The sequence below is a fragment of the Pleurodeles waltl genome, chromosome 3_2 (genome assembly GCF_031143425.1).
Source record: "Pleurodeles waltl isolate 20211129_DDA chromosome 3_2, aPleWal1.hap1.20221129, whole genome shotgun sequence".
NCBI lineage: Eukaryota > Metazoa > Chordata > Amphibia > Caudata > Salamandridae > Pleurodeles > Pleurodeles waltl.
In genome coordinates this window covers 36,440,433-36,466,757 of record NC_090441.1, presented here as the reverse complement: position 1 = coordinate 36,466,757, position 26,325 = coordinate 36,440,433, and the positions used below count along the sequence as shown (strand labels likewise).

At 44.0% G+C, this 26,325-nt stretch overlaps 1 protein-coding gene across 1 annotated transcript in view; it reads left to right on the top strand.

Annotated features, from left to right (window-relative positions):
* The window catches only part of P2RX1 (purinergic receptor P2X 1), a 450,021-nt gene that overhangs the window by 658 nt on the left and 423,038 nt on the right, over positions 1-26,325 (top strand). The window lies entirely within an intron of this gene.

The following is a 26,325-nucleotide window of genomic DNA, read 5'->3' as shown; positions in this document are numbered from 1 at the left end:
TCAAACGTTTAAAACACAGCAACCATAAAGAAATACACCGATGTTTATGACCAATAGACCTTTTTATGCCTACCAGGAATTCACACAGGGATTTCTGGCAGAAGTAAACTCGTTTACAAGCGAGGAGCGCTCCGATGGAGTGCAAAGATCTCAGCAGTCGTAAACCTCACTCAAGGCGAAGTTCCGATACTTGGTTGCCATCGAAAGTTGGGGATGATTGCAAAAGTACGTTTGTGGCATGCACAAACTCTGAACCGACGACTTCCCACCTTGTGAATGATCGGATATTTACTCTGTGCACGGGTGAGGAGTAACTACCTTTTTGAGGATGGGAAGGGAACAGATCATCCACACATTTGAGGGCGGTGGGGGTGTAATGGAAGGGCATGCTCCAAATAATTTACCCCAGGAAAAAAACTGTGTTTTCTCAAAGGGATCATATTCCTCCCGTGCAGAGCTGTTTACCATCGAGAACTCTGCACAGCAGAAATAGCAGCCCAATAATAAAGTTTCTTGACCTTCCGAGGCTAGCGACTGGAAGCCTGAATATAGAGTAGCTTTCCAGGAACAGTTCTGGGACTGTTGCAGAGGAGATCTCCACCTGTACCTACCATTGCTATTCCCTAGCCCTTGGTGGGTGCGAGGAGAGAGCCAACAAACAACATTGACTACTTTTTTGTGGAAGACATTGTGCTACAAGTCTTTTGACTACACAGTTTGGGTTAGCTGATGGGTGATCCAAGTGTCAGGTGTGTGCTCTCCGAACAGCTGACATCCATCCCAAGAAAGCTGGAGCTGTCTTATTCGTGATATCAGCACCTATGCTCTTCCATTCTTTACAGACCATTTTCTTCACCTGGGTTTCCTCCCCCTTCTTTCCTTTTTTGGGACATGCTCCTGACAAGTAGGACCAAGGCAGGCCTCCACAGTTGCTCAGGATTCCATCTGTCCCTTGAGGGATAAAGGCGCGCTGCTGCATCATCTCAGGCCGGCCGTAATTATTCCCAGTGACCTGAGGAATTCCCTTTTGGTTCCAAGATCCACTGTGGTGGGAGTTTGTAGTTGTATAAATCTTTAGTATTGCCCTGTAACTCCACCAATCCTCAGGGATGAATCATTGTGATGCAGAAGCCCCATCACCTGTGGTAACTCCTTCCTTTCTTATTGAGTCAGAAACTGTCCACTTCAACATCGGACGAACGCACACAATCTTGTGCCAGAGCTCTTAGATTTCTACTCAGGAAACTGTGCACATTGAAGCAGTGCTTTAAATGGGCCGGTACTCTCCGGTACTGAGTACTGGCACTTTTTTATTTTGAGAGGGAGAGTACCGGCTTATCTCAAGAAAAACTTAATACTTTTAATTGGAGAGTACCGGCACTTCTCAAAAACAAGCAGGTACTCTAGCACAGAGTACCTGCACTTCTATTTTTCCATTTAAAGCACTGCATTGAAGCTGAAACAGATTGCTCCATATGTCTCTGCATGTTGAAGTTAGTTCTGCTGAACAGTTTGATAGCAACTGTCAACTTAGCCCCACACTCTCCTTACACAGGACGACAGGGTTTCTGACCAAAGTGTGTTGCAGTGACCCACTAGAGCTGGTAAGAGTCTCTGTAGAATGAAGTAGGTTGACATATAAGTACGTCTGGTTTATTCAAACCCCTCAATAACAGCTGTCAAACTTTGGATCAGCAACAAGGGGTATCACATCCCTTCCATCAGATATGCATGAAAGTGTGTTTATGAGTATTTGTAACAGTTTTGTAGAGTTGTGTGTTTGATAGCAAATTTAAATGTGTGGTGTAGCATATCTATATTCATTAGCGAGCATGTGCAAGTTTGTGTGCAAGTATGTAAGCATAACAGCTATAAACAGTTACTTGTTTATAAGTGTATGTGTGTACATGTTTGTGTGTGTATTTCTGTGTCTTTGTGTGAGAGCAGCTCCAATCACCTGCAATAGGTTGTTTGTGAATATTTGTGAACATCTATTGCAGTTCTGTGTATGTTGGTATAACAGTTAAGTTTCTGGTGTAGCATACCTATTTATTAGCGAGTGCGTGTGTTTGTGTGCCTGTATGCACGCACAAAAACATTTGCATGCATGTGCAGGCATGGATGCTTTGATGTAGAGTGTGATGGAGCATGGATGTCCAAAATCAATCTATTAGTGAAATCACTAAATATATTTCCCCATTAGTGGTATGGACCTTTGTTATTCGACTATAGGTGTTGTAAGGGAGCTAGCATCAACATTACATTTCCCTTTCTGTGAAGCTAATGTAACTCCACATTGAAGACCAAGAATCAATTTATTCAACCATAAAGGTTTATTTTAGAACATTAATCAAACCTGCATATATGCAAAGCAGGAACAAATTGTAAAGGTATAACAATAATTCTGGAGACCATAGTGTGTCAGTAAGTTAATTGGTAATGAAATGAGATACAACATAGTAACAGTCACAATGCAAAGAAAACAGATTGATGCAATCAGGTGTTCCATAAAGAGTCTTTCCTTTTCTAATCGAAGCATATGCTGGGGCCAAGACTCTCTAAAAGGAATTTCTAAAGGGTAAGCATAGAAGGTGGCAGCATGAGATTGAGCTTCAGGAGAAGTTTGAATGAGTTCTCAGCATAAAGCTTTACACGCGGAGAAGCCTAGCAGAGAGAGATCTGTTCCCTCTCAGAGTCAAGATGAAGTCTGTCTAGCTAGCTATGAAACACCGACTTCCAGAACTTCCATATCTCATTACCACCACTGAGAAATAATTATGCAATCTCATTTGAGGAGATTTGACACACTCTCTAGGTTCCCATCTCCACACTGTCAGATACACATCTGTTGACCTTGGAGTTTGCGTCCTCCTGTACACTAAGAACAGGAGGCTTTCTCCTACTACTATTGCTCCACATTTATTGTCAATTTTCTTCACCCAGGCTTCAGTATCAGTCTCCTACATAACAATAAGCCTTCCACTAACTAACAAGAAGCACAATAGAGCACCTGCAGAGGAAAGTAAGCAACATACTGGCAGCCTTCAAGCACATATTTTCAGCTAAGGCCTAATTTAGTAATATCCTTAATAATTGCAACATTGTTGAACCTTCAACATTTTACAGACTCCACCCAATTAGAGTTTTTACCACAAGGGGTTTTTGTAGAACAATAGATCTAATAGCATTCATCCCAGTATCAACAGATAACAAGGATCCAACTGTACAAGTAGCTAATATAGCTACTACTAAAGAAAGTGTTCTGACCTTAAAATCATTCAAATCTACCCCAAAAGAAGGGACTATTCCGCCAAAAACATCCCCTAGTATTTCAGAAGCACTATGTAAGGAAATGGCTCCCTGTTGCAGTTACCCCCCACTTTTTGCCTGATACTGATGCTGACTTGACTAAGAAGTGTGCTGGGACCCTGCTAACCAGGCCCCAGCACCAGTGTTCTTTACTTTAAAATGTACCATTGTTTCCGCAATTGGCACACCCCTGGCACACAGATAAGTCCCTTGTAAAAGGTACCAGTGGTACCAAGGGCCCTGTGACCAGGAAAGGTCCCTAAGGGCTGCAGCATATGTTGTGCCACCCTAAGGGACCCCTCACCTAACACATGCACACTGCCATTTCAGATTGTGTGTTTTGGTGGGGAGAAAAAGGCAAAGTCGACATGGCATTCCCCTCAGGATGCCATGCACACAAAATGCTGCCTGTGGCATAGGTAAGAAACCCCTCTAGCAGGCCTTACAGCCCTAAGCCAGGGTGCACTATACCACAGGTGAGGGCATAGATGCATGAGCAATATGCCCCTACAGTGTCTAAGTCTATTCTTAGACATTGTAAGTAGAGTGTGCCCATATTAAGTATATGGTCTGGGAGTTTGTCAAAAACAAACTCCACAGCTCCATAATGGCTACACTGAATACTGGGAAGTTTGGTATCAAACTTCTCAGAATAATAAACCCACGCTGATGCCAGTGTTGGATTTATTAAAAAATGCACACAGAGGGCATCTTAGAGATGCCCCCTGTATTTTATCCAATCCTTCAGTGCAGGACTGACTGGTTTGTGCCAGCCTGCTGCTGAGGAAATAGGTACTGACCCCCCTGGGGTGAGGGCCTTTGTGCTCTCTGAGGCCAGAAACAAAGCCTGCTCTGGGTAGAGGTGCTTCACACTTCCCCCCCTGCAGGAACTGTAACAACTAGCAGTGAGCCTCAAAGGCTCAGGCTTCGTGTTACAATGCCCCAGGGCACTCCAGCTAGTGGAGATGCCCGCCCCCTGGACACAGCCCCCACTTTTGGCAGCAAGTCCAGGGGAGATAATGAGAAAAACAAGGAGGAGTCACCCACCAGTCAGGACAGCCTCTAAGGTGTCCTGAGCTGAGGTGACCCCTGCCTTTAGAAATCCTCCATCGTGGTTTTGGAGGATTCCCCCAATAGGATTAGGGATGTCCCCCCTCCCCACAGGGAGGAGGCCCAAAGAGGGTGTAGCCACCCTCAAGGACAGTAACCATTGGCTACTGCCCTTCCAGACTTAAACCCACCCCTAAATTCAGTATTTAGGGGCACCCCAGAGCCTAGGAAACTAGATTCCTGCAACCTTATCAAGAAGATGGACTGCTGACCTGAAGCCCTGCAGTGAAAACGGAGACAAGACTGCTTTGGCCCCAGCCCTACCGGCCTGTCTCCCAACTTCGAAGAAAACTGCAACAGCGACGCATCCAACAGGGACCAGCGACCTCTGAAGCCTCAGAGGACTGCCCTGCAACCAAGGACCAAGAAACTCCTGTGAACAGCGGCCCTGTTCAACAACCTGCAACTTTCTTGCAACAAAGAAACAACTTTAAAGACTTCACGTGTTTCCTCCGGAAGCGTGAGACTTTCCACTCTGCACCCGACACCCCCGGCTTGACCTGCGAAAAACAAACACCTCAGGGAGGACTCCCCGGCGACTGCGAGCCCGTGAGTAACCAGAGATGACCCCCCTGAACCCCCACAGCGACGCCTGCAGAGAGAATCCAGAGGCTCCCCCTGACCGCAACTGCCTGTAGCAAGTGACCGACGCCTGGAACCAACACTGCACCGGCAGCCCCCAGGACCTGAAGGAACCGAACTCCAGTGCAGAAGCAACCCTCAGGCAAACCTCTGCCTAGCCCAGGTGGTGGCTACCCCACAGAGCCCCTCCCCTGTGCCTGCCTGCATCATTGAAGTGACACCTGGGTCCCTCCAGTACTTTCTATCTAAAACCCGACGCCTGTTTGCACACTGCACCCGGCCGCCCCTGTGCCACTGAGGGTGTACTTTCTGTGCCTGCTTGTGTCCCCCCCCGGTTCCCTACAAAACCCCCCTAGTCTGCCCCCGAGGACGCAGGTACTTACCTGCTGGCAGACTGGAACCCGGCCACCCCTGTTCTCCATTGAAGCCTATGTGTTTTTGGGCAGCTCTTTGACCTCTGCACCTGACCGGCTCTGAGCTGCTGGTGTGGTAACTTTGGGGTTGCCCTGAACCCCCAACAGTGGGCTACCTTGGCCCCAACTTTGAGACTTGTAAGTGTTTTACTTACCTGCAAACCTAACCTTTACTTACCTCCCCCGGGAACTGTTGATTTTTGCAGTGTCCACTTTGAAAATAGCTTATTGCCATTTTTACAAAGACTGTATATGATATTGCTTTTATTCAAAGTTCCTAAAGTATCTAAGTGAAATACCTTTCATTTGAAGTATTACTTGTAAATCTTGAACCTGTGGTTCTTAAAATAAACTAAGAAACTATATTTTTCAATATAAAAACCCATTGGCCTGGAGTAAGTCTTTGAGTGTGTGTTCCTCATTTATTGCCTGTGTGTGTACAACAAATGCTTAACACTACCCTCTGATAAGCCTACTGGTCGACCACACTACCACAAAATAGAGCATTAAAATTATCTACTTTTGCCACTATCTTACCTCTAAGGGGAACCCTTGGACTCTGTGCACACTATTTCTTACTTTGAAATAGTATATACAGAGCCAACTTCCTACACACTACTACTACTTTTTTTGTCTAATATGGAATTCAAAAGCATTGTCACCTAAATGTTGTACACAATACATTTTCAGAAAGACGATAGCCAAATAGCAAATACCAGCTTAAAATTCCGCACACATAACAGAATTACAGGTTCCTTTCTTCCCATAATTTGCTCTGTGTTTCCTCACAATTGAAAGGTGTGTTTATACTAATCTCTCTCATGTGTTTTTGTGAACTAGCTTCATAACCCTTTGTACACATAATTTGCCTTTATGTTGTCAATCTAAAGTCAAAGAGGGTTGAACACTTAACTCTTTATGCTCAAGTTGTTCCTTAGGCCACTTATCCTTCCCTAGATATTATCCTGTTTTCTTCCTTGCCTTGATCATCCTTCTTCTATCCTCTGACTCATCTATAATTTTTTTCTCAACATCAGTCAGAAAACAGGTACAATTCTGTTTATGGACATAGACAGTGTCAAGCTTCCTTGCAGGTTGAAAGAAGCTCCAAACAGTGTCCATCTCCCTAACAGTGGGGTGTGGATTCAAATGTTTGTACGTGGGGACTTCAGAGAAAACCAGATCATATCATGAAAAAAATACACAAAATGACCTAGTCTATACAAAAGACTAAGCAAAATATTGCAAGAAATACAATAAGTGAGAGTGATATGATGGTATGTGACACATCATGACCCCACTTCAGGCTGAGGGTGTGATACTGCAGATTCTTGGACTGTTAACGAGTGTGAGAAACCAGGACTTTTTTGCAGTGTTCCCCCACTTTTGACTACCAGACACTGTTTTTTTGACTCTGATTGTGCCCTGGGCTCAGCTAACCAGACCCAGGGCCAGTGCTCTGTTTAAAAGCTATATGGTAATTAGATGTAATTACAACTTGCATTGCCACTTACCTGTACGTCATCAGTATATGGTAGGGCACATAGGTTTAGATGCTGAGTAGATTTAATGCACTTAGGAGTGCACTGCTGTGCTGTCTGCTGTCATTTTAAAGGCAGCCCTGCTTTACAGACTGCTTTTAAAAGTAAATTATATGCAAAATTTGACTTTGGATTAAAGGTACTTCCAAAGTCTTAAACCACCTTATCTTTACATATTAATCACCCCTACAGTCCCCTCAGGTGCCCCAGGGGGAGGGTACCTGTAACTATAAGAAGGGACATTATAAAATATGTTTTATAAGCCCTGGTGAGGGAAAATCTGTCTATTTCGTTTTAGCCCAATGACTCCATAGGATAACATGGGAATACTTTATTAAAGCATCCAACAACTTGCCACTGTTAGACTTATTATAACTATCACAGAAAGGAAGTTATATAACTTGCTTTTCTGATTAACCAAAATCCAGCCTTCCAGTAGCCCTTCTCTGACTGGCCAGCCTCTGCCAGGCTGAGCCAAGATGTCCTAATGAGGTGTGAAGTGGCCTGCATAGAGACAAAGGACGTCTGGTGAGAGGAAATCTGCAAGCTGCAGAACAAAAGGCAGGATGGGGTGGAATAACCAGGCTGATTTTCAAAGAGGGAATGGCAGGAGAGGACACAGGCATACCCCAAAGCCAGATAGGAGTCCCAGTAAATAGAATAACAGAGGGGCGGGAAGAGGAGTGTTAAGGAAACTTAGCCACACCAGTGGGATGGCTTACCAGATCTTAACCTCCTGGAGACAGTTTCTCCATTTTGGATTTTAAAGGAATAGTGCTTTTTAGTGTAGGAAAATGGCATCTTTCTGGCATAGTTACCCCCAATTTTTGCCTGATGTCAGTGCCTTTGGACTGTAGTTCGCTTGGATTCTACTTACCCGGACCCCAGTAACTGTGCTCTCTCTCCCCTAAATTTAGTTTTGGTAACTTTTCACACCCACAATTGGCATACTGGTGCTCCCATGTAAGTCCCTAGTATATGCAACCCAGGGCATTGGTACACCAGGGGTACCCTGTGGGCTGCAGCATGTATTATGCCACCAATGGGAGCCCATGCAAACTGCGACTGCAGGCCTGCCATTGCAGCCTGTGTAAAAGGGTGCATGCACCCTGTAACTGTCAAACCTGAGCACTGCACTTAGAAATTATAAGCCACCCCTCTGGTAGGCCCTTCAGCCCAAGGGCAGGGTACATGTCTCTAAATGTAAGGGTACCCCTGCATGAGTAGGGTCGCCTACAGACCCCAGGCCAATTCCTGGACTATGTAAGTGTGGGGAAGCCATCTTAAGGTATGTAGTGGACACTGGTCAACAAGAGTGGTCCAACTACATAATGGCTTCTCCGAACCTAGGCATGTGTGATATCAAACATGTTGGAATCATGCAACTTCACCAATTCCAGTTTTAGTTGAATAATACCATGAACTCTGGGGGGTCCCTAGGTGATCACCCAGTTTTGCCTGTGCAGCCTTACGGGGTCCAGCTGCTGGCCTATTCTGCTGCTGACCCCAGACACTGTTCTGCCTTCCTGCTGGTGAGACAGGCTCAGGCTGGAGGAGCAGAACAAAGGAATTCCTGAAAGAGAGAGGTGTGACCACCTCTCCCTGTGTATTTGGTGTCTAAGGGCTGGGGTGGGGTGGCCACTGAGCGCTAGCAGACTGCTTTGAAGGCCGAATTTGGTGCTCTCCTTGCATAATCCAGTTTTTTTCAGTTCTGGACCCCCCAGTACCCGCTGTGGCGCAAAACTACACAAAGGACGGGGGAGTGCCCACCACCCTGTTCAGCTCCTCCCCTAGGGAGATGCACAGAGCTCTGTCTGGTGGCCACTTGATTCTGGCATCTTGAAAATAAGATGTGCAGAGGCCCCTGGGAGCTTCTGACTGGTTAGGCAAGGTAAATGATGTACATGACCCCCACTGATAGATGGGTCACTGTAGAGAGTGACCAACTCCCTTTTAGGGTTACTTAAGGGTTCCGTCATGGGTGGATCCTCTGGTACATCAAGCAAGCCTCTACAAGGAACACTCTGCAAGACATCTTCTGCTCCTGGCCTCTGGAACCGCTGCTGGCCTGTGCTGGAACCTAACAAGTCTGCTTCTGGCGGGAAGGCTCCCATTGCAACACTGTTTCTACGGATCCTGCAAGAATTCTGCAATATCCAAGGCTGTGCATCCAGGGTCACAAAGACTCTGTTTGCACCAGGTAGCATGAAGGAATCTCCCTTGAGTGAAGGAGTCACCCCCCTGCAACTGCAGGCACCCCAAGACAATGTCGACCGGCTGGTGGGGTTTGCTGTCCATGGTCATCTGAATATCCTGCAACACAGGTGTGGAGTCTGTGGCCTCCTCTGGGTCCTGCTGGTCTTCTATCCAACTTGGGAGACCGTGGGACCCTGCTCCTGCCACTGAACTGGAACCCGTGTACAGCACGACTGTTGCACTTGTATGGGTTTGTTGATTCTTCCTCCAGGATGTCTTCAGGCTCTAAGAAGCCCCGGCCTCCAGCACTCTTCAATCTGAAGATCAGCCCCTGTCCTGAAACTCCTGTGACGTGGGACTTCTATTTTGTTGGGCTGGTAAGGCCTCCTTGTGACTCCTTGTGTCCAGTACCTGTGGGTCACGCATTGGGGGCTCCATCGACTTCGGTTGACCTTCCTGTGTGCTGAGGGCTAGCTCTGACTCCCCTTCCTGGGTAGACTCTCCTGGATTTGCTGGTCCCCAATACTTTGCAATCTCTTCTGGAACTCCTGTTTGCATTTGCCAGTGCTTGTTGGTGACCTGGCTGGTCACTGACCCTCCTGTAATCCGGCAACCGTTGAGGGACAGCTTGTAGGTAACTCCTGGGATCTTCTGCAGCTCCTGGACCCTGCAACTTGACTTCTTCTTCCACCAACTTGCAGGAACTTTACCTTCAGGAGGGTGGGCATTGCTGCCAGAACCATGTGGACACCTCCAAGGGTTGTGGACTCTGTCCCCTTCCTTTGCAGGTCCTCCAAGTCCAGAATCTGTCTCTGGGTTCCACTGGCCTGGTCCAGGGGTTGCAAAATTAGCTGGACAATCTGAGGCATCATCATTCTTCAGAGATAGTCCCTTCTCCCCTCTGCATCCAGGTCCCTGGTGTAGGTATCTGTTTTCTGTGTATCCTTGGGTGGGGGCAGGGAGGGAGCACTCTCCATCCATCCTTGTGCTTGCTGGTTTCCTCGGGGTCTGCTGGGAAGGGTCCTGAATTATACATACTCCAACCAACACTTTTTGTGTTAGCCTATGGGACAACTAGGTGGATAACTGCCTTACTCCTGGTTGCTGGGGTCACTTACTGTACTTATCTCTGGTGTCCCTAACTGCCCCCATCCCCTAGCTAACTACCACACTTACCTTGGCAGGAGTCACTATTTCACATTTCACTTTTGTAGTGTATGGTTTGGCCCTCCTCTAGGGCCCTGTATATTTCTATGCTATTTCTGATAGTTATTTTGTGTGTATATTGTATGTAATATCCCCAAAGGGAGATATACCAATGTCAGTTTAGTAGTAGTGCTGTAATGAAGTATCCTTTATTTTTTGAACACTTGTGTGGTTCTTTCTTGTGAGTCTATTACTGTCTGGCTATTGTGGTATTGCAAGGGCTTTACCTTATTCCTGGATAAGCTTTAGCTGCTCAATTCAGCTACTTCTAGAGAGATCCTACTATTTGTACACCTATTCACTATCACTAAGGGTTGCCTGGACTCAGTATAGGGTGTCACACCTTAGGTGTACACCAGAAATCGAGCCTGCGTCCTACAGCTAGGATAAGAATATTCCACACTTTGGAGGAAGTTGTCATATTTCTGGGTGTCACCCTGATCCCCGTTGGTTAGTGGTGCCTCCCTGCTTGTCACACAGGAACACTGGATAAATATGGGGGAGCTATCCAGCAACTCAGATCCCTGCCTGAAAGTACAAGGAGAAGAAGGGCTGCCCTGTTTAAACCCTGTTTTGCATCCCAAAGGATTGCACTCTGAATGACTGCACCTGCTGCACACTGTGGAACTTACGCCCTAAGGACTTTGGCTTGCTTCATGAAGTGAAGGAGTGAACTCCCTGAAAGCAACAGATTAATAGAGCTCCACCCGCATTATCTCTACCAAGAAAAACCCAGCTGGACAGTGTTCAATGGACTTGGAATAGGGATTTGGCCAGGTGCACTGTGGGAATTGTTGTGCCAATGTCCCAAGTAGCAACTCATTGGTGTTGTGGACCCTCAAAGACCCAAAAGAAACAACTGGAGAAGAAGGACTGCCCTGCTGAACCCTCGGACTGCTCACAAGAGGACTGCACTTATAAGGACTGCACCTGCTGCACTCACAAGGCTCCAAAACAAAAGAACTTTGCCTGTCTTAAAGGATAAGGAGTAGAGTCCCTGATCTGCAACAGGAGAAAAGTGCTGAATGAACTTCCTACAACATCAATAATGAGTACAACTAAAGCTGATAAGCTTCATCTGGATTTTACTTGAATTGACCAGGTGCATTGTGGGACTTGCAGTCCCAGACCCCACTTTCCTGCATCAAGAAACACTTTTGAAAGTAAGTATAAAAGTGTTACATCGTGGGTGGGCGGAACTCTTGACTTTGTCCTGCTCCAGCATGACTTTTCTTTAACCCTTTGAGTGCTATTTGCTAAGGGCTAGTTTTACTTTTCATATTTAAACATTCATATTTCTAGTTCCCTACTTTAGAATTTTTACGCATAAAAATATTTCCTATTTTTATAAATTGATGTTGGGTTTTTATTGTGTTGTGTCTTACTTATGGAATACATTGGTGTTTTTAAATGCGTTACACACCTGTCTCCTAACTTAAGACTGTCTGCTTGCAGCAAAGTTTGAGGGTTGAGAAAGGATGAATTTACTGAGACCTTGACTGGACTTTATGTGTGATTGTGCCAATATTGCTAGCTGTAGGTATCTACATGCATCTACTAATAATCCACTTTCCAACAACAAGTCTTGGGTTGGGTCTCTCCCTCGTTCTAGGAGTCCCCCTCTGCTCCTTTCTGGTGCCCTGCAGTTGTGGTCTGCTCTTCAGGGAGAGGCACCATCACATCATCAAGGGGACACTCCACTCTGTGTGTGTGATGTGTACCCAAGTGGGCAAGCCTCCACACTTAATGGTGATATTGTCACCAGTATGACTTGAAAAGGACCTTTCTAGTGAGGTTCCAGACATGTTTTCTAAATGGGTTTCTTCAACAAGACCCATTCTTTGTGACTGAGGTCATGGCACTGTTCCTGTTGCGGGGAGCTATGGCAGCTCCAACTTGGTGAGACACAGAATGCTACATCAGTGAGCCTTTTGCTGTAATCGAGAATCATATCACGTGTAATATTCACAAGCACATTTACAGGCACTGCAGGAAACCTCATTGCTCAGCCCATGATGATCTCATGAGGAGACACGCCTGTCCTCCAAGCAGGAATACTGTGAAGGCTCATCAGCACTGAAGGCAAAGATTCTGGCCACTTCAAAGACATAAAGTCATAGACACACACACCTTGGCTAGTTGGGGTTTCAACATGCCATTGACTTGCTTCATAATGCCAGAAGCTTTAGGTCGATAGCTACAGTGCTGTCTCTGGTCCTCTAGCAATGCTGCACACAACATTTTCAGGATCTCATTATAAAAATGAGTTCCTCGGTCTGACTCCAGCGAAGTCAGTAAACTGAACTGGGGGAATTAGTTCCCTCAACAACAATTTGGTTACAGTAAGAATGTCAGAACAGGGAGCAAGCATGCACTGCTTTCTTCTGTTCTGTCGATTTCTATCCAATCAATATCGTTTGCAGGCACTTTCCCTTTCAGAACCATAATTATCTGTTGATACTTTTTCATCACCTCAGGTGACGGCGTATGAGATATCGGATTCCTGTGAGGCTTCTTTTCTAACTACTGAGTAGCCACCTTACATTCGCCCATAGAGCTCTCATTACCCCAGTGTTAAAAAATGTATCAAAGTCAACCCAGGTATTAAAAGGTAAAGGTAATAAAGCAACCCACAACACCTGCAAGATTTTAAACCTTTCAAACTGAGTGTACCTCTGAATGGGATTCTCTATTAATTTTGGGAAATCCTTTGTAAATGATGTATGATCACTCCTACTTCAAGGCACATGTACATAACCTCCACCTGGCACCTCCTTCAGTGGGAAATTCTGCTTCCCTTCTTCATCTGGGAAAAATGGGGGTGGTTCTCCCTTTCTCTTTGTGGTAGGTACTGTCTTTGATTTCTTCTGGAATTTCTTTTTGGCCCATCTGCCTTCCCATTTGTTGTTTTGTTTTATTACGTTTTGCTGTGTTTTGTTATGTTTTGTTACGTTTTGTTATGCTATGCTATGTTATGTTAATGTTATATTATGTTAATGTTATGCTATAGAAATTTGTTAATCATGTGGGGACCCATAGGCATTCCAGCTCCGATTGAGCAACACACACTGTAAGCGCAAGCCCCCTTGGGTTTAATCCACAAACAGAAAGGTTTTTATGCCATTTTCTGAAAGAGAGTTCATTATTAATTGTCCACAAGGTAATCAGCAGTGTTCTAAAATTTTACCACATAATACCCGAAGGATTTTTATCCACGTTTAACCCTTTTCACGGATGGCACTATGGCCTGTTGAGTGTTAGAGGATCTTAGAGCTCTGCCAGGGTTATAAAGAGCAATAAAGCTGTCAGGAGATAGAGAGGTCTTGATATCGGGAGGCTCTGTGTGAGATGCACAGAGCTTTGAAATAAATCGACTGGTATCCAATGGAGGTCAGCCAGGGCCTGACGTGCCGAGAGTTGTCTAGGAATAATTAGCAGGGTTCTCGCCACCGCATTTTGCACCATCTGAAGTTTGTTAATCATTGCTTTTGGTGTTCCCAGGTAGAGTGAATTTCCTTAGTCCAGGTGGGAGAGAATCAAAGCCTGAACTACTAGCCTCCTCGAAAGAAGGGGGATCAAATAAATAATTTTTCTCAGCATTCTGAGAATCCCATAGCAGCATGCTGAAACTTTAGTCGGTTGAGTCTCTATGGAGAGGGTTACGTCAAGCCATACCCTCAAACCGTTAGTAACTCTTTTGGGGGTGGGGGTGGTGCTAGATGCTCAGGCCAGCCTAGGAGATTTTGAGGGTTTGCATTGTTCCCTAATATCATCAGCTTAGTTTTGTTTCCATTGAGCTTGAGTCAGGACTTGTCCACACAGCATGGCCCAAGGAGGAAGCAGTGTGTTCTCAGTCAGTGGTAAGGGAGAACACCAACTAGGTGTTATCCGCATAGGACACTAATGAGATCACAAAAGGCAATACAATGTTGACCAAATGACACAACTATAGGTTGAACAATGCGGGACTCAAGGATGAACCATGTGGGACTCTGCATTTCAGAGAGAGAATGTCTGAGGCACATGATTTGTTGAATACCTGAAAAGATCTGTCCTTCAGAAATAGCTGAACCATTTAAGGGTCGAGTCTGACACTCCTGCCTTCTGAATCACCTTAATGAGGATCTGATGATCCACTGTGCCGAAAGCATTGCTTAGGTCCAGGAGGATGGTAGCTACAGTACCTCCTAGATGAAGTTTCAATTTCGCCTTCTCCACGACTGCCAGGAAAGCAGTTATGGTACTATGTTTGGGCCAGAACCCTGTCTGGGTAGCGTGCAGGATGTTGTTGGCTTCTATGAAGTCTGAAAGGTGCAAGTTAATGTCTTTTTCCAGCAACGTACTCAGTCGTGGGAGTCGGGAGGTGGGTTGAAAATTTTCTGGGCAGCATGGGTCGAGGTTAGGTTTCTTTAATATAGCTTTCATCATAGCGTGTTCCACGCTAAGTGTACTAATCCCTTCTCTAGGGAGAGATTGACCATATTTGCCATAATTGGGAAACGGATTTGGGCGGCATATAGGACAATATGTTAAAGGGCAGGGTTGAGTGGTGAGCCTACTTTAACTTTTATAAACAGACCAGAAAATCTTTGAAGGCAATGCTGGAAATACCATGAATCTCTTTTCACAGTCTTCCTCCTTATCAATTGCGGAGTTTCTGACCTAGATCTACTTTGGTTCTTGAAATGTGAGGTATATGTCACATATATATATATATATATATTTTTTTTTTTAAAGAGAGCAAGGTCACTACATCTCACATTCGAGGGGTCAGGAGTGAGGCTGCTTGAGGAGGGCTCTAATAGTGACTTAGTGATTCTGAACATTTCGCAAGGGGAGTTTGCTGCCCCCAAGATTCTTGTTTTGTAGTAGTAAGCTTGGGAAGATTTAATTTCAGAGTGGTAATTTCTCACTAACTCTTGGTGGTTTCCTTTATCAGCCTCTGTCTGTGCACACTTCACTTGTGTATACTGCCAAGAAGTTCCCTGATCTGCAGGTTCATCCCTGAGACTCTCATACTGATTATGTCTTCATCATCAAAACACACACAATAAGCAGTGGTTGCCTACTAATTATGATAAAATATGGGGTGAATGGGTCACAGGGTCCCAAAAAGATTAAATGCTGCAATGGTAAAGAGATAAACAAGAGACAGAGATGCCACTACCCTGGAACTTTCATGGTCCAGGGACAACTACTTGAGCCCAGTCTTTGATGCCGGTACACACACGGGATACCTAAAGGAAAGTTGTAATATTATAGAGATACTGTCACAGACACCTGAAGGAGGAAGAGGATGGAGGGAGGGATAGGTGATGCCAGGGACCTCAACTATGGTTGCTCGGAAATGTAATCTGTATTATGGATTTGTTATTGATAATTTTTCTTTTGATGAGTTAAAAAAACAATAAAAAAGATTCCAAAAACCATACACACAGTAACTCATCTGTAATGATTTCATCTTGTTGCAGTCTATGACATACACTCTGGTGAACTCTTAAAGGTTGTCATGGGCTTGACCTTCACAATGGGTATTGTCTTTACAAATATACACAAGTTGCTTATTTTGGTATGTGTATATGTGGAAAAATAAAGATTTCCTGAATTCAATTTGTCTAATTCCATCCTTAACCTGACCACATGCATGGATCTCTCTTTCTCTGGGAGTTGGATTTCCCTTCTTAATTCTAAAATTTTACAAACTCCAGTGGAGCCATTAAAGAATCGAACCACATCTATTTCCTGTGAACTAGCACCTTTTTTGGACCTGGGGGGTGCTAAACGTGATTCCCCTTCTTGGGCTATTGCTTGAAATATGCTGTGGTGAGTTCCAAATGGACACAGGAGAATTTTGAGGTACCTGAGCAGGCTCCTCTATTGGAGTGAGTTCTGATATACTTAATGTCAAACACGCAGAGGCATTATACAGCTGGCTACCTAAATCAAGACTGAAGGAGTTCTTCTCATCACTTCCCAGTTCATGGAAATTGAGCATTGTTCAGAGTACTCACTTCAGTAGCTATTGTCAAAGTATGTGTTGTTCTCCCAGATGACTCTGGGTTATACACAGGAACCGCAGGACAATAATGACAGGAACAGTTATTGCATCTGGAGCATTTGGAACCAGGATATTTGTAGGATCGTGAATCCCTGAAATTTCTCCTGTGTGGAACTGATCTGAATTCATTGGGGCTGTGGCACATTTAGGGTTTCCACTTGTAACATGTAACAGTGCGACTCCAACCGTAAAATGGGTCAAACTTGTGAGGTGGGGGACGAGGCGACAATGCCACGTGTAAAAAGTCATCACTAGAATCATTATCATCTCCAGAACCCTCAGCTGCTTCTGTCTTTTTCCCTCCTTTCATCTTTTTCTTTTCTGGGGTTCCTCATCTGTCAATACAGAGTACAGCCTAGTTCTCTCAATTATTTCTGTTCACCACTTTTGTTGCTCTGCATCCCACTTGGCATCAGTGTAAGTACGAACTTCTCTATTAGCTTCATCCTGATATTTCTCCCTATGTTTAGCGTGGGAAGCGCACTCCCATTCTTCATATTGTGTGAGTTTAGGAGGTGGCTTCATCTCATAAAATACTCTTCGCAAATTCTCAATGATCCTCAAATTAATGTGCCATATTTAGGAAATCTCAACACCTTCATTTTCTGTGATCTTTTTCCACTGGCTTAACGAAATGCACGTGTGAGTGTAGGAAGCTGGCTCTCTACAGTATATAGTGGACCAAAGAGAGGTACACTGTGTAAAGAGTCCAAGCCAACCCAGCGGAATTACTGAGGCACAAATTACACCCCAAATGCTCTCCTTTGTGGTAATGTGTGCAAGCAGTTAGGCATATCAGAGGGTAGTACTGAGCATGTACGCCACACACACAGGCAGTAAGTGAGGCACACACTCAATAAAGAAATCTGACACCAAAGTATACAATTAACACATACTATTATATAACTTTAGGTACCAAGATCATCAGAATCAGGCAAGTACATTTTGAGATAGGAGTTTTCAAAAGTCGACATTTAGTGCATTTGTCTGTAGCTGCAATGTCACTCTATGGAAGAGAAAACGTTCTTGTCAAGCAGATACTTCACAGCAACTTACAGGACCAATTTTCTGGACTTAAAGAGAGCATGGGGCAGGGTCCTAGATCATACCAACAGGTTACCTCGGGTGATGCTGTGGCAGCTGGGTGCAGTGGTGAAGTTCAGCGTTGGGTACCCAGTGTAAGTCAATAAGGAACGGTCCGGTCACAAATATGCTGCAGGGGTGGACTGGGCAGGGAAGCAGCTCCTCTGCTCCCAGGGAGTTCTTCTTGCTTATTTGTGAAGCACAGCATCTCATCCAGTTTCTTGGGACGGCAGCAGCAGTTGCTCCTCAAGGGTCGGGTGCAGCAAGAAGGCTGGCAAGGTTGACACTCAGTCCGTTGTGTACCTCAGTTCTTGGGTCAGTAGGCTTCTTGTCCACTCCCTCATTTGTGTTCAGCAGAGATCTGAGGTCCTGATATCAGGGGGTCCCCTAATTACTCAATTTAGGCATGTTAAAGGGGGCAAAGGATAGTAGCCAATGGACTACTTACCACTAGGGTCACTATGCCCCCAGTTGATCACTTCCTTTGGGAAGTAGGTGTCACACTGGCCCAGAATACCTAATTCATTGCACACCACACCCTCACCTCAGCGTGCTACATCCTCCTCGGCGACCTCAATTTCCACTTGGAAAACCTCAACAATCACAACACATCATCTCTACTGGAGAACCTCAACACCCTAGGACTCAAACAACTGGTCACTTCCCCAACCCACTCAACAGAACACATGCTTGACCCTGTCTTCTCCGCTAGCAACAACATCTCTGTCACCCACATCTCTGAACTGCTCTGGACCGACCACCACTGGATCCACTTCTCCTTCACCAAATCCACTGAACACCACCACACCCACAGCCATCTATGAAGAAGTTTGAACAAGGTCTTCGAAGACCAACTCGCCGCCGCCCTCTGCCAATCACCACCACCAGCCACCATGGTGGATAACACATCAGCACGCAACCTCTGCCAGTGGATCTCTGATTGTGCCAATATACCCCTCAGGACACCCCCCAACAAACAACCCCCCAAGAAAACCAGCTGGTTCTCCCCCACCCTCCAAGAGTTCAATCACACCTGCAGGCAGCTGGAGAGAAGATGGAGAAGCAGCAAGACCCTGGCCAACCATGCAGCCTTCAAAACCGTCTTCACCACACACCATCACCATCAGAACTACAAAGAAAATGGCTATTCAGGAACACATCAATGCCAACTCTCCCAACAACATCCACCGTGGTCAAAGAATTCACCAAACCCAGCATGGACTTCACAGACATCACCCCACCAAGACCTCTGCAACAACCTGCCACCTTCTTCTACTGCAAGATTTCAGACAACTACGACAGCTTCACAACCCAAGACCCACCCACCCGCAAGGACCGCACCCAAAAGCTCCAGTTCCCAGCCACCCTGCTCAACTCAGCCACCCTCACCACTGACGACACCATAAAGATCATGAAAATAATCCACTCCAGAGCCCCCTTGGACTCCTGCCCCCACCGCATCTCCAACTGAGCAAGCACCACCATCGCCCCTGAACTATGCCGCACTATCAACTGCTCCATTGAGTCCTACACCTTCCCGGAAGACTGGAAACATGCAGTAATTCTTCCCGACAGACCTAAAAAAACTGCAGACCCATCTCACTACTCCCCTTTCGTGCCAAAGTCACGGAGAAGGCCATCAACACCCAACTCACCAAATTCATCAAGCCCAACCACACCCTGGACTCCTCCCAATCTGGCTTTAGAACCAACCACAGCACTGTGAAAGCACTGCTCGCAGCAACGGATGACATCCACAATCTCTCTCGACCGAGGCAAAAGCACAGCTCTCATCCTCCTGGACCTCTCCAACGCCTTCAACAATGTCTCCCACCGCAACCTCTGAACCAACTGCACAACATGGGCATCCACACAAAAGCATTAGAGTGGATCCACCCCTTCCTCACTGGCTAAACCCAGAGAATCAGGCTCCCACTGTCCTTATCAAAACTGACAGTGATCAGCTGCAGAGGTCCTCAGGGCTCCTGTCTGAGCCCCACCGTCTTCAACATCTACATGGCATCGCTTGCAAACATTGTCAGAAACCACAGACTCAATATTGTCTCCTGCGCTGATGACACCCAGCTGATCCTCTTCCTCACTGACCAACCTACAACCGCCAAAAGAAACTTCCACAACAGAATGAAGGCAGTCGCCACCTGGATGAAAGACAGCTATCTGAAAATCAATTCTGACAAAACCGAGGTCCTCATCCTAGGCTCCACCCCCTCTGCCTGGGATGACTCCTGGTAGCCCTCAGTGCTTGGAACCCCCCACCAGACACTCACCGAACATGCATGCAACCTCGACTCCTTGCTCTCTATGAACTGCCAACTCAACGATGTCTCATCCTCCTGTTTCCACACGCTCCACCTACTTTGAAAAATGTTCAAATGGATCCCCATTGAGTCCAGGAGAACAGTCACCCTATGCGCTCATCAGAAGCAAGTTAGGCTATGGCAACTTACTCTATGTGGCACCACCGACAAGCTCCAAAAGAAATTGCAGAGACTCTAGAATGCCTTGGCCAGACTCATCCTGGACATCCTTCCCCACAGCCACATCACTGCTCACCTGAGATACCTTCACTGGCTCCCAGTCAACAAAAGAATCACCTTCAAGCTACTCATGCATGCCTACAAGGCCCTCCACAACATCGGACCATCATACCTCAACCACCCCCTGTCCTTCTCCACTCCCACCAGACACCTCCGCTCTGCCAAACTGTCCCTTGCCACAACCCCAAGGATTTGCAAGAGCTCATCTGGAAGAAGATCCTTCTCTTACCTCACTGCTCAGACCTGGGATGCTGTTCTGAAATCACCCTCCCTACCTCAATACAAGAAAAACCTCAAGACCTGACTCTTCGACTCTACTGCTACTATCCCCCCTTAGCGACTCAAGACCCTTATGGGTGACTAGCCACACGTTACAAGAACTTGATTGATTGAATTCCACCATTCACATGAGTATGGAATTCCTAAGGCTGCGTTCACTTCAGACTGGTCACCTTAGATGTGTATCCAGCCTGCAGATGCAATACACCTCTTGCATAGCTAATGTTCCTGCCTGTCCAGGTGCCAAACCGGCCCTGGGGTGGGGGGTGTCATTTACCTTCTGAGGGAAGCCAGATCTACATACCAAGGGTGGTGGGCTTCTTTTAAGCTCCCTTGCCTTGGAATGCAGATTTGCCAGTGATCCTGTTGGGAGGGGTGTGTTAACACCCTGGCCAGAGTAGGCTTAGTTCCTGATCACCCAAGAGAAAGGTCTCTCACCCTTGGGGATCAGAAAGTCATCTATTGGTGGCATTTTGGTGGAAAACAGTCAGTCAGCCAACCAGTAGTTTGTAGGTTTTCAGGAGGCACCTCTAAGGTGCCCTGTTGGTGCACATATTAATAAATCCATCAATGGAATGAGTGAGGGTTTATTAATACAAGATGTTTGAGACCAAACATCCGCATTTTCAATGAAGCCACCATGTAGCTGGGGAACAGTGTCCAACACATGTATTTATAATGGCTTCCCTTTTCACCTACTATGTCTAAAAATCAACAAAAACATAATAGGAGCATATTTGCTCATGCAAATACGCCCTCACTTGTAATATAATGCACCCTCCCTTAGGGCTGTAAGGCCTGCTGTAGGGTTGACTTACAAATATTACAGGTAGTGTTAGGGGACATGGCACACAAGTGCATGCCATGTTGTTTTTTCACTTTTTGGAGCATCTTCAACCGCAGCCTGCAGTGGCAGTCTATGAGTTTGGTGCTGAGTCCCTTAGAGTGGCACGCATTATGCTGCAGCTCTTAGGGGCCCTCTTTAGTACCTATGCCCTAGGTACTAGAGGTAACATTTACTAGGGACTTACAAAAGGTGCTAAAAGGCTGGTCAGTTGGAGATCAAGTGAACAGTGATCTTGTTTTTGGGGAAGGAACATTGGCACTGGGTAGGGACCCAGTGCACTTCAGTCAAAGTTGCATCAAAAACCAGGCAAAATGTGTGTGTACCTCAACAAAAATCCAGCTTACTACAGAGATCCCCACTTTTAAGGGCATATATTGAACTGCTGGTCCTTTCGGTGGCACATCTTCATCTTCTTGAACAGGAACCCTCACATCTCCTTGGAATATATCCCCAATAGCTCTGAAACAATTCATTTTTAACTGTTTCAACAGCCAAAGAACAGAAAATGTATTTCAAAAGCAGCAACCCTTGTCCAATCACCATTAACTATTATCTGACACTAGTAACGAATCTCAGCCCTGCACCGTGTGCTCTATCCTATCACAGCGTGATTCTCAATGATGTAACAATCAATAGTAGCATGGTACCTACACCAACCATCCAATCCTAGTGTGGTGCACTATGAGGCAAATCTCGCACTGAGCAGTGGTTGACCCTCCTTTACAATTTTCACAAATGCAAGCTCTAGCAACACTAAGCAAGCACAATAAAAATAACTTTGTCTGCTCCACTAAAGAATTCAAAGTACTCAAGCACACAAGAAATAGTCTGGAGTAGTACTTTCTAATACCTCACACACGAAATCTCAGCCAGCGGGAAATCACCCAAACTAATGCAGTTTCTCCTTTAGGTAACAGTATCCACCAGCACCAATTACTGTTAATAATCTCACAAAAGAGTGATAGTCCCTATCTCAATTGTGCAAGTGATGGTACCTCACAACCAATACCACAAACCTTAGCAGACAAACTGCACTATAATATTGTTTTCCATCACAGGATCTTGGACCTTGACTCGCCTGGTAACAACTTCGTTGGTCAAAATTAAGCATCTCTAAATTTACACAACAATCCAAAGCATCATCACACCACAACCCACAATTTCAACACAATTCCTCAAGCTTGACATACACAATTGCTAATAATACTCACACTGCTCAGCTGCTACTCCTACTCCCGAACCATTAGAACACTGCCAATTCTCCAAACTGGGACATAGACATTAAGGGCTTGGACTGAGTTTGGAATCTTATAATTTTACCCAAAGACGATCCTACCTTCCTACCCTTCAAGGACTAACCATACTTTGCTACCACCTGACAGAGCGTGAATATCTGAACCTTATTCTCTTAATAAAATAATCAAATATATTTCCCTATTGATCGTATGGACTTTTGTTAGTCGACTTGAAGCGTTGCAAGGGAGCTAACATCAAAATTACATTTCCATTTCTGTGAAACCAATGTGACTCCACAATGAAGACCAAGAATCAATAATTCAAACACAACATTTTACTTAAGAACATTAATCCAACCAGTATATATGCAAAGCAGGAACAAATTTTAATGATATAACAATACATTACATTCTGCAGGCCAAAGCGTGCTAATTAGGTGAGTTGTAATAACATTAGATACAAAATAGTAAAAGCCAAAATGCAAAGCAGACAGAATGATTCAATCAAGTGTCCCACAAGGAAACGTTTATTTTCTAATCTAAGCATATGTTAGTTTCAAGACCCCCTAAAGGGAATTTCCAAGGGGAAAGCATAGAAGGTGTCAGCATGAGTCTGAGCTTTAGTGGAAGTTTGAAACAAATGGAAATAGTGTTCAGCATAAAGCATTACACTCAGAGAAGCCGAGCAAAAAGAGATCTGTTCCCTCTCAGAGTGAGGATGAACTCTGCCTAGCCTAACTAGCTATGAAAACGTTTGAGCACCCTGTAAATATTAGTCCATTACAAAATTATACAGCCTTGTATCTCTTTATGTAAATCCTTCAAGCCTCTGGCCAACACATTTTTGGTAGTACTGGTGTTATGCCTTTGACTTCATCAGGCCTGCAGCTAAGCAAAACACACCTGATTATTAATTGTTTCATTACACAACATAATTGTTTTTCCAAATTATTCATCATGGAAACCTTCATTAAAATTCCTCATGTGTACTAATTTACTAAAAACAACAATTATCCCCTGTGGGAACCCCATGATGGAAAATATTGATCACATTAAATTACATCAACTTGATATTTCAAAATCCATTAAATATAAAAACAATACTACATAAAAAGGTTATAGAATACACCCATTTGTGAAACATTCCATATTGCATCTCCATACTCAAATAAAGAAAAAACCTGTAAGGGTGGACAATATTGAATCAAAATCGCACAACACATACCTCAACTTTATATAATTCACCACAAATATCCTGAAGAAATCTACATAGAATTCATATAAATCCATCGGTGTGTACTCAACACCAATTGATGAAGCATAGAAGAGAAAAGAAAAGGAAATATACAAAGTAAAACAGTTTTTGTAAAAACCTCACCAAATTCTATCCCCAAAGAAATATTTGTCTCTAAAACCAAAAATATATATGCAAAATGAAAATCATTTTCTTTCATGCTACATGCACACAAGTCAATAATCACAAATGCACCTTATCAAGTCCAAGTAAATGTGGAACTTATAAGAAGCCATAGCCGTTACACCTACTCATAGAGGTGCTGCCTCTAAATTAATACCAATATACTCTTATTACACAACCCGAAGTAAACATGTACCGAAATAAATAGGTTATGCTTGTTATTCCTTATTCACAAAATAGAGGACAAAAACAGCCAAGCCCACCCTTCTAATTAGATCAGAGCCTCTTAATCAGTAAAATATACAAATTACTGTCCCACCAAAATAAAGATAATGTAAGACTTGCTTGCTTGCAAAACAGAGAGTACACAATGAAGAGGGTAACATGAGTTGGCGTTCACTTCCGGTGCCATGCTACTCTGTAAATAGTCATGTAAACACAGACAACAAACATCTAATCCTCTAACAAATTTGGCAGCCATCTTAACATCCTAACCAAACAACTTATGCTCTTCTATAAAGCATGATATCACTGATCAGCAAAAAAAATATACATAAGTTTTCTCTTGAACTTAAACCAATCCTACATTCCAATTACAAACTTGTAACATAACATTTCATCTTGACAATCACCAATTTATTCCAGACAAAAGAGTATTTAAAATCCTGACGTCCTCAACATGTGCCATATAATTACACATCAGACAACAGAAAAGTCAAACACAATAAAACTGAGCCAGCCACCTTAACATACCGAATTTAATAATCCGTACTTATTCGTCCCCAGTATACCATATATGTCATAAAAGAGAAACTAATTCCTACATTACAGTTATACATTTTTTAAAATGTAATCACCAATGCATTAAACTAAAAATATTCCTTTAAAAGAGTATGCAAGACCATATAAACATGCATAAAAAACATACAAATCAATTTGTGTGTTTTTTATGTGTTGTGTTTAACACTTTAGTGATGTCAAGCTAAGTTGAATCAAAATTGATGCATGATTCAGTGTTATAAATCAGTGAGAAGCAAACAATCATTAAACAGGAATATGAAATGAACATGAGTACAGCAGTCTATCGATCAACCTAATACACTTGCATGTAAATTATTAGTGATTTCAATGGCTATATGCTATGAATTCATTTAACGGTACCACACGTTAATGAAGTTAAACCAAACATTAAATGTATAAGAGCATAAAAAATGTATATACATGACGTATACAAGGTGGAGCCTAACTTACACTGCTCCAGTTGTGTGTAGGTGTGCATTAGGAATACGTAAAGGAAGAACTATATTTTTGAAAAATGGTGCCTATGTTAGATGGTGTGAATTAAAGGGAGTCAGAGCAGTATTTCCAGTTTTGAGATGATTTTTGGCGAGTCACATAAGTCCAAGCAATAAATAAAGATACCTATAAATTATTTATTTATCTTGTCAAATTTGCTGCACTTCCAAGACAGAGGTCAAATGCCAGGCTATGTCTTCTGTTGATTGTTTTTTTTAACATGGGGACCAGTGTTAATAAACTCCTTTCATTCACTTTTCAGTCAGGGAAAGACAAATAAAGTGAATTATGTGACAATCATGCTGGGGTACATGAAACGTGAGAGAAAAGGATATAGGATGTCATTTTTTGTAACACACAAAAGAACGTAAATACCTATAAATGAATTGTACACAATCAGCAGTTAAAAAAGCAAAAATTAAGCACAAGTTTTGTAATTTTGAAGAGTAACTGAAACAAAGATTTAATTTGGTGTAGAACAAATCAAGACCCTTTACTTGGTGATGCATGAATATTAAATATTCACTGAAACCCAATGGCCACACGTTATCATTTGTGTCCGATATGGTTTTATCAGTAAAATTGTTTGTCCATGCAAATTTAGTAACCATTTCAGAGAAAAATGTGCTGTCTATATATGACTAAGCACTATCACGCAATACATTAGTTACATTAAAAAATCTCCCACCTCTTGTCCATTAAGTGTAAGTGGATTGCAAAAGTTTGCCACACTGAAAGGTGGGGTGTGGTTCTAAAATGTTTGAAAAGCAGTGGGTCAGAGGGTTTTCTAATACATTTCACTGATATGAGCCCCTGTATTTCTGGTTACTGATGCTCAACAGTGACAGTAACCACTACTTCAATTTTAACATTATTGTCATACCCTCCAGGAGACCCTTCATAGTCCTCTATTGATGCAAACTGTTTTCCAAGGCAACAAAGACTTGAGAAACCATGTCAAAGTAACTCAGAGTGCAAGGGTCTGTTAGTCTCTAAACAACTCAGTAAGTTCGATCCACAGATGTTTTCGGCACCTATATTGAACTTAGATGCAAAAAAATGGTCCAGCGAGATGCATTTTAAACATTCCCGTTGGGCTTAGACGGTCATTTTTTCCTGCATTAGGGTTATGGCCTTTCTCAATGGGCCCTCCTTTTTTCTGCACAAGCTCTGTGGATCCAGAGCTATTCTGCCA